The sequence below is a fragment of the Strongylocentrotus purpuratus genome, unplaced genomic scaffold (genome assembly GCF_000002235.5).
Source record: "Strongylocentrotus purpuratus isolate Spur 01 unplaced genomic scaffold, Spur_5.0 spur5_scaffold_15, whole genome shotgun sequence".
Lineage (NCBI taxonomy): Eukaryota > Metazoa > Echinodermata > Echinoidea > Camarodonta > Strongylocentrotidae > Strongylocentrotus > Strongylocentrotus purpuratus.
Window position 1 is genome coordinate 26,335,427 of NW_022145600.1, and position 9,597 is coordinate 26,345,023.

Below are 9,597 nucleotides of genomic sequence, written 5' to 3' on the forward strand. Positions count from 1 at the left end.
ACCGAGATCGCATTCAAAACCTAAAAACTGAGAATCCAAGTTCCTGGTATAAATTCATAAAGATCGCAGCAACAAACTCATTGTCAATTCCTGATATAAAGGTTCCTGGGCTTGATGTCACAAACAACCAGGCAATTGCAAATGCTATTAACGAGCATTTCGTCAACATCTCAGCTGATGTTCCTTCACTCGAAGCCAAAGTACTTCCAGCATTCCAACCCTTACCGGAGAACAGTTTACCCCGTATCCAACCTTGGAATGTCTACTCAGAACTTAAGAAAATCAAAGTTGGGAAAAGTAGTGGCCCTGATAAGATCTCTGCCAAACTTATTCGTAAATTTGCTGTAGAAATGAGCTCCCCACTTTGTGATGTCATCAATGAATCGTTGCTCGAAGGAGTAGTCCCTATGCAGTGGAAGAAGTCAATTGTCTGTCCAGTCCCCAAAGAATCTCCACCAACTATTGACAAACTTCGGCCTATCTCATTAACTGACCACTTTGCGAAATTGGCCGAACTATATGTCTATCGTTGGGTGCTGGCTGACATCTGTCAAGGAATCGACAAGCAGCAGTTTGGCAACCGACAAGGTGTCTCCACTACCCACTACCTTGTTGACCTGCTACATTTCTTGCACAGTAACGCAGACAAGCCACAGACCGTGTCAACTATGGTGATAACTGACTTCACCAAGGCATTTGATTTAGTGAACCACAACATTGCTGTTAGCAAGCTTCACCTAATGGGTACCCGTCCAGCACTCCTCCCATGGATTTGCAGTTTCTTACACCAAAGGGTACAGGTGACGAGATACCATGGTGTTCTGTCAACATCCTTGATGCCTAGTGGAGGTGTGCCACAGGGAACCCGACTTGGCCCCCTCATCTTCCTGGTGTTGATAAACGATGCTCTTGCCACAACGCCGATGGCCAGGAGATGGAAGTATGTAGACGATCTGACTATAGCCGAGAGTCGCAAGATGGGTGATGAAAGCGCAATCGCAACAGCAATAACTGATTTCCAATTGTGGTGTGACGACACTCAACTACGACTAAATCCAGCAAAGTGCAAAGTGATGCAAGTGTCATTTGCACGAGCGGCCATCACCTCTCCACGCATTGAGCTGTGTAACAATGTTCTTGAAGAAGTCAAGGAGTTGAAATTGCTTGGGGTTATTATCCAGGCCAACCTCCGGTGGAATAGTCATGTGAACGAAATCATCAAGAAAGCGTCGAGGAAATTCTATTTGATTAGATCTCTGAAGCGCTTTAATGCTCCAAGGAAAGATTTGCTGACAGTATATACCTCGTACATACGACCTACATTGGAGTATTGCGTACCTCTGTGGCACTCTGGTATCACCGTGCAGCAAAGCAATAACATAGAGATGATCCAGAAAAGGGCTCTTCGCATAATTCTCTCTGACCAATATGTGAGCTACAGAAATGCCCTCCAAAAGACTGAGCTTGCAACACTGAGTGAAAGAAGGGACAAACTATCCTTAAAATTCGCAGAATCGCTTCAAAGAAACTTCAAAGACTGGTTGCCTGAAGCACAAAACCAACGTCTCCGACGTAGCAATAGACTGAGAGAAATCAAATGCAGAACGGAAAGGTTCAGAAACAGTGCTCTGCCTTTTCTTGTTAGGCTGATAAATCGTCATTCCGAGTGAAACATTATTTGATGAATGACTTAATTATGATTATTGATTACACTCAAATTTAAATAGTTATTACAATGAAATGAATTTCAAAAGAAATGGACAGTATAAATAGCATGCAGGTTGCTTGTTTTTTAAATTCCTACTGGAACGCTTTAATCTTTACACTGTAATCTAATCCTAATGTCCTCCTCCGCCTATTTCGAGACTTTCTATTCACTAGCCTCGAATCTTTTTAAATCTTTTTAATTCACTGTACGTTTAGCACGACTGATATCTTTGATCATACTTAATTTCACAATTGTACTATGTTTGAATTTGACCACCTGGAGAAGTTTCATAACTACAATACTACAATACTTGATGTTTCCAGTCAAAAGTTTAGTATAATAATTTGTATACATGTTTTATATATTGGTTGTTAGTACAAGCCATGAGGATCTGTACATTTTAAAGTTAATTAATAGAAGGCTCATTACACATGTTTTTCACCTCATCTTTCTTGATATATTCCTCTTACTTACCTTTCCTTTCTTTTCCTTTCATTCCTTTCTCACCTTTTGTTGATTCTTGCTCCTTGCTCCTATTCCTCATTCACCCCTTCTTTCTTTCCATACTAATTAAATTTTGATATAGAGTTTTAATATGATATTTTTTATATATATTAGGTCATAGTCCTAAGACTATTGTACTTTTAACTTGTAAATACATGTACTTTTAAATTGTATTCCAATGGCAATTCAGTTGTAAGACTGCGACGATGGAATTTGTTCAATAAAACCTTTCTATTCTATCTATTATATATATATGATGCCTACTCGACTTTCGTATGTGCTTGCCATCTTGTTATTGTTTTTTATTGTAATAAACGTTCAGGAATGCCAAACTCTGTGATGCATGGATGCAAAAAGATTTCCACAGCTTCAGTTTCGGATTGGGGCCTTTGAACGTTGCTCATGTGAGCTGTCAATGGAATTTGGTAATAGAAATGTTTTGAAATAAACCAATAAATCAGACACATATGTGTCAATGAAAATTGCCTTTCTTTCACTGATATTAATTCATGCATTCTGGATAACAATAATTATATCTCAATGTAATACTGCTTACTTTTTGCTATTCATGTACAATGATTGTAAAACCAGTGAAAACAACATTCCTGAATGGACAATAAATGGCAATTCAATTCAATTTGCAGGTTAAATTAAAGTCAATAATTTTGATGTGGAATGTATTCTATACAATACTTTTCACATAAAAATTATTGTCAACTTCTAACCATGTACCTATACATGTACATTTATAAATCTGCAAAATCTAAAAATAACAAATTTTATTGACAGGAAAGAGTAGAGTATGTAATTTTACAAAAATACATGTACATGTAACTCTTAAAATATTAGTCAATACTAAAGACTAGATGATGACAAGGTAAAAAAAAATATGAAATATATACATTTTTGAAAGACATGTAACTCCTGAATTATGAAACCTATATTTCATATTGCCCAACTGCTGAGGAGACACTAGCCTTGATTAAACTGGGTGTTGTTTATCCATCTCTTTCACTGTTTGGGATGATAAGAATAAAGCAAGCCAACATAATCTGCAAAACAAATTAGACTTCCACATACTCTTTTATCTTTTTTGAATTGAATATCCATGTTGAAGATGTCCGTCTCCACCCACTATTAAAGCTCTATTCATCTTGTTGCCCACGGACAAACATGAGCTATGTTAACACGGGACTGTCGTTGTTTAAATCTGTAAGTTTCTAAAATCTAAAATTTGATTTGATTTGATATATTGATTTCTATATCATATTTTAAACATAAATAATGTCCATCAGTGTGATATAATTAATTGATTTATCAACCATGGTCCATCAATGATGATGAGGGTTGAGACGGCACCAAAACACCAAGTATAAATGAAAGTTTAAAACTACAAGCTGAGCATGCAAGCAGTCATTTGAACTACAACTTCCAAGCTGGTGTAACCTCTAAGTAAATTGCATCTCCTCGACATGCACATCATTCGAGTGAGGATACCTACGCCCCTGCTCAGAGTTATCACACTACTCTCTGGTTGTTCCTGATTTATAACTTTGAGAAAAATCTCTTACCGGTATAGTTTTCTAACAAGTGTGTCCATACGGTACCTAACTACAACATATCTTCAAAGTTCAAAAGCACAGCCTAAACTTAAAGTTAAAGGACTGTCATGTAAACCTACTTATAAAGTCATGGACCTTGTATCTTTAGACTGAAATCCCTCAGAGACAAATGAGGATAAAGAGTTCTAAAGGGGAAACTTGATAGACATCAGTCTATAGTACATATTCCTTCCCTTCGTGACAGAAATCAATGCACTTCTTCCTTGCATCATGCTTTAGTTTTTGTCACAGATAACTGTAACTGCACGTGGCGAGAAAGCCGGTTTGTGCACATAGTAAAAAAGGCAATTCAATTAAATAGCATACTCCTCACCCCCCTCCCCCCCCCCCCCCCACAACCACTTGTGCCCCTTCTCTAAACTTTTATTTACATTACGATTTATATCATCAAAACCAATTTGCCCATATTTTACTATAATTTTAACAAAACACTGGGCTAAAGCTTGATCTACAGTTGAGTTGAGAAAAAGAGAAGTTAAACAGCGGTCTAAGTTTTTCTCCTGTTGGATTTAAAGTGTATCTGTAGCCAAATTACACTGGTAGGACCATTTGATCCTTAGACCCCGTTCTCACTCACTTTGAAAGTGGTCTTAGTTAGACCGCTCCAGAGGAACGGGTCTTGAGGAACAGTTTGCGAGCGTTCACACTCCGAGCAGTTTTTTATGGCTCAAACCGCTCCACGAGTCAAAGTGGTCTTGTTGCTATGGCAGCTCAGGTCAGCAGGTCAATTTTTTCGCGCGCGGAATACAAACCGTATGTACCATACTACATGTTTTGCATGGAACGTCACTAGCTCACTTCCAGTCAAAGTACGCTTCCGTTCACATTGCACGTTAGAGCGGTCCAAACCGCTCTTAATAAGACCCGTTCCTCAAGACCACCTCCCGAGGTGGTCTTCTGGAGCGGTCCAGAAGTCCACTTCCTGGACCACTTTGACCGTTCTCACTCACCTAAGAACTGCTCCTGAGGAACGGGTCTTAGTTAGACCGCTCCAACGAAGTGAATGAGAACGGGGTCTTAGTTTTTCTCCTGTTGGATTTAAAGTGTATCTGTAGACAAATTACACTGGTAGGACCATTTGATCCTTAGATGATGTAAAATTTTGCTTACATGAGTCTGAAGAATCCACATATTTATAAGCCTACTCTGATTACTTGAAAGTAATGATGGGTCTTCATGCCCTATTTATAGAAAAGGGGGAAGGTTTATTTATCCCTCGTCACAGCAGATTGATTACCTACAAATTGAGGAGGCTTCCAGACTGCAAAAAAAACCTGAGCAATCAAGCTAGACATGCACAAATAATAGGCTGCTAATCCTCACAGACATTTAACTTTTTTTAAAGGAACAGTTCCATTTACTGGAAAATTTGATCCCCCCCCCCCTCCTAAACTATCACAAAAACAGAGATTGCTTGTCTTTGAGCAAATAGCAGACTCAAACAGGCTCACTTTATCCAGTACATCAATGTCAAGAATTTAATACTTTTGAAGAAAAAAATAATAATTATTATTATTTTTTTTTTTTTTAAATTAAAATCAAAAATGGGGGAGGGGTTGGGGACTTGGCTAGTAGCCTAGTACAGCATAAAACTATGTTAAGCATAATAGTGACTACCTCTTTCCATCAGGCATAAAATTCTTGAACCATATTGAGAAATTTATTTTGAATAAGTTGTGATTATGAAGTTCTACTATCCTTTAAGTTTAAGCAGAGATAAAATGATGTATCATCATGACGTTGATCATTACACAAATTCCTGCTGATGCAAAGCACATTCCCTTTTTACAAAGACCCCATCTCCATACATGCGCACTATAAGCTACTGGTGTAGAAAGACTTAATCCCATTCCCCAATTAGGATTAGTGTAGTGTGACACTTAAGAAGGATGATCTCAATTAAACCATCAGGGGATTTCAGCTCCCTGGCTGCAGGAGATTATGTGGCTCCATGATGTATCAGGAGATGTACGATGAGGGAGAGCGGGTGAGGGGGTGCTGGTGAGGAGGGGGTGGAAAGATGGTATTCATGCATGTATATCTTAACCAGATCATATTCAAGGTTGTATAGAATAAATCTGCATGAAAAGTAGGTCAGAGTTCTTGATAATGACCTAGTTCATACTTTGGCAGGCACCATTTTTCTCCATCGATCACACCTCATTCTATTCCTAACCCTGACAACTTTATTTCCTATACCGGTACTTAAAATACATGATAAATGTATATACCAAGAACATCATCATCCTTCTCTATGCATAGATCTGTGTTAAATTTTCATAGAAAACAACACAACAACCTTCGTTAAACTCTTAGGCCCGAATTCACAAAGGAGGTTTGTCGACAAACCTTGGTTTTCGTATGTCATATGACGCGTTTTACGCGTTTTTTCAAACCTGGTTTGTTAAGAACAAAAGGAGGTTTGGCGAAACAAAAGGAGGTTTGAGCTCAAACCTTGGTCTGAGCTCAAACCTTGCTTTGTGAATTCGGGCCTTCCTGTGCAGTCTTGGTGAGAGCTAGAGTAGAGTTTAGTCTTTCCAAGTTACTCTTTCTTTGCTCCATAACCTATCTTTGCAAGTTTTCCCCCTCTTTCTCGCCTATTTCGCCCTACACTGCTAATTTTCTAGACATCAACCAATCTTTCAATCTTCACTTTATCTTCTAAAGACACTCTTCCCTTCTTTTTTCCACGAACATCCATCTTAGATCCCACCATCTTTCCCTTTCCATCTGCGTCCTACCCCATCGCCTCCTCTCTCTCTCTCTCTCTGCCCTCTCGTCTTGCTCTGGTTCCGTCTGTGTGTGGATTATCCGCATAGTTTGCATATTTCAGAAAATTAGACCATCTAGAGCGAAATGGATCAGGGGAGAATAAAACTTGTCACTTACTCAATGCACTTGGCCTTCTATAGGGCTCTTGAAAGATGTAATCCAAACCATAATGTTTAAATTTGAAGCTGTTGTGTTGGCAGGATTGGAGCCAAAGCTGGTGGAGTACACAAAGTTGGCCACAGTGCTGTTTTTACCCTGATATTCAAGCTGGTACTGTGTAGATTTAAGATCGCTAGTGTTGATCAGTTCCAATAATATATCCATGATTGCTAATCTACGTCTATTTTTGTTATCACCCTTATCATTTGCAGGACCTAATAGGAAAAATCACCAACAATCTCATTACCATAATCATGACATTCACCATTCACAGAAAAGTGCTAAGAAGAGAAGTGAAAATCAGAGAATAGAAGGGAAAGGACAGAGTATAAGTGTCCACATGTATTGACAGCCAGATAAGGATAAAGAGAGGAAAGAAAAGGAAATTACTTGAGAAAATGTTGAGAAAAGTACAAATTCCATAAAAATACTACGATATATTAGGCAAAAGGCAATAGCAATGGAGTTAGAAAAGGATACAAAAAATTATCATCAAACTGTTGACCCTGACAACTCTGTCACCCCTCAAAAACTTGACATACTTCACAGCTGACGTGACATGCCATGTGATAATGTGATAATGACATCAGATCAATGTGCTATATTATCCAATGTGATACTAGGAATGTCAATTACATTGGCAGCATGCCTTTTACCTAGAAGGTGGCAGCGGTGGGCTTGAAAAGTTTGAAAAGGGGTCATGCTGGTACCCCAGGTAGGTACCTACCACAAATTGCGTTGAAAGGTCTCATCACACAAGTTCTACCACAAAAATATGTAAAAAATTTAAAAATCCAGGGGAAGATTCTATCCATGTAGTGTGTCAAAAATACTTCAAATGACATTCAGACAAAAAATTGATATGATGACCATCATGATACAACAAAACAATGACAGTATATTGACTTCCAGTGCTCACGATTAGCACAGGAGGACCATCATCTCCAATTCCAATTGAATTTCATCAAAGCACAACTTTATTTCTTTAGTATGAATTAAAAATACATTTATAAAAAACATCAGATAAGAGTGACCATGTGATAATTTAATAAATGAGGATCAATGTGCTACTATATTTAATATGATACCAGGGATGTCAATAACATTGACAGGATGCCTTAATAGCTGGAGGGTGGCAGTAGTGGATTGAAAAGTTTGCATTGTGCATGCTGGAACCCCTGGTGGGCCGGAGCCAAGTTATCCAACCCTCCACAAAGGTGGCAGCAGTGGGATTAAAAGCTTCACAAGGGGTGCATGCTGGAACCCCAGGTAGGGACCCGAGTTACCCTACCCTCCACAAAGGTGGCAGGAGTGGGATTAAAAGTTTAACAAGGGGTGCATGCTGGAACCCCTGGTAGGGAGCCAAGTGACACTACCCTCCACAAAGGTGGCAGGAGTGGGATTAAAAGTTTAACAAGGGGTGCATGCTGGAACCCCTGGTAGGGAGCCAAGTTCCCCTATCCTCCAAAAAGGTGGCAGCTGTGGGATTAAAACTTTAACAAGTGGTGCATGCTGGAACCCCAGGTAGGTAGCCGAGTGACCCTTCCCTCCACAATGGTAGCATCGGTGGGATTAAAAGTTTAACGAGGGGTGTATGCTGGAACCCCAGGTAGGGACCAAAGTTACCCAACCCACCACAAAGGTAGCAGCTAGTGGTGGGATTAAAAGAGGGGTGCATACTGGAACTTTCCCTACACTCTGCAAACCTTTGTTTTGAAGTATTTCACCACATGAGTTCTACCATAAAGAAAATATACACTTCGAGGAGAGATTCTATTCATCTATAAATGTTATGTGATTATATTTAGATGAGATCCAAAGTAACTTATTGCTATGGAGGGCTATGTTTATAAACTACTAGAAATGATAATGAATAATAAATGCAACAAATCAGAACCAAAACTAACTTCCAGAAGCCACAAATTACATGATTGTAGCATCTTTTCCTGTTCCACTGCAAATTCGCCTTAACAAAATGAACTTCAAAACGTTTTTTTTCTTCAAACAATTGTCAACAGTGGAGAAGTTCCTTACTTTCATTCAATACAAGTATAAACAAAGCAGATGATGCCAAGTTTAATCTATTTGAAGAGACGATCAAAACTTAGAAAAGAATTTACAATACAAAAGCAAGAAATGTCCACCTTACTGGCCTCAAAGAGTATCAAAGCATCATTTACAAATGTCTAAAAGCAGAGTTAGAAACAAAGTGAACTACATGTATTTACACAGTCTTACTGTGAGTCTAAATGCAAAATAGAGTGTTTCAGCAGGCACTACTGTTTTATCTTTCATTTCTTAACACTTATCCCTAAAACCATGATACATGAATATAGAATATAGCAAAATAGAGTGTTTCAGCAAGCACTATATTGTGTTATCTTTCATTTGTTAATGCTTATCCCTAAAACATGAATATAGTTGAAAGGAAGTTCCTCAATAATGAGGCAGAATTACATTGCCATGTCAGATGTGGTGAATGGATTTTTTTTTCTTCTTCTTCCTTTTAATACAGCAAATAACTGCACTTTGAGTATTACTACATTCTTACTCCCTAATGCAGTAAGCAAGTTTTCAAACTAACCAATTTTAATAACAACTACAATTATATCAAGTTACATTACAGTCGAGGCACATCGGTTTAAAAGAAGAGCGAAATATAAAATCAGAAAACACGAACTAGGAGAAAGAGAGGGAGAAAGGGAAGGAGAAAGGGAAGGAGGAGAGGGAAGGAGGAGAGAGAAGAAGGTTAATCAAAAATAAATTAAAGCATCTGGTTCAATGAAAGACCAAGAAAAGTGCAAAGGGCACTTGAGATTTTCATAACTTAGA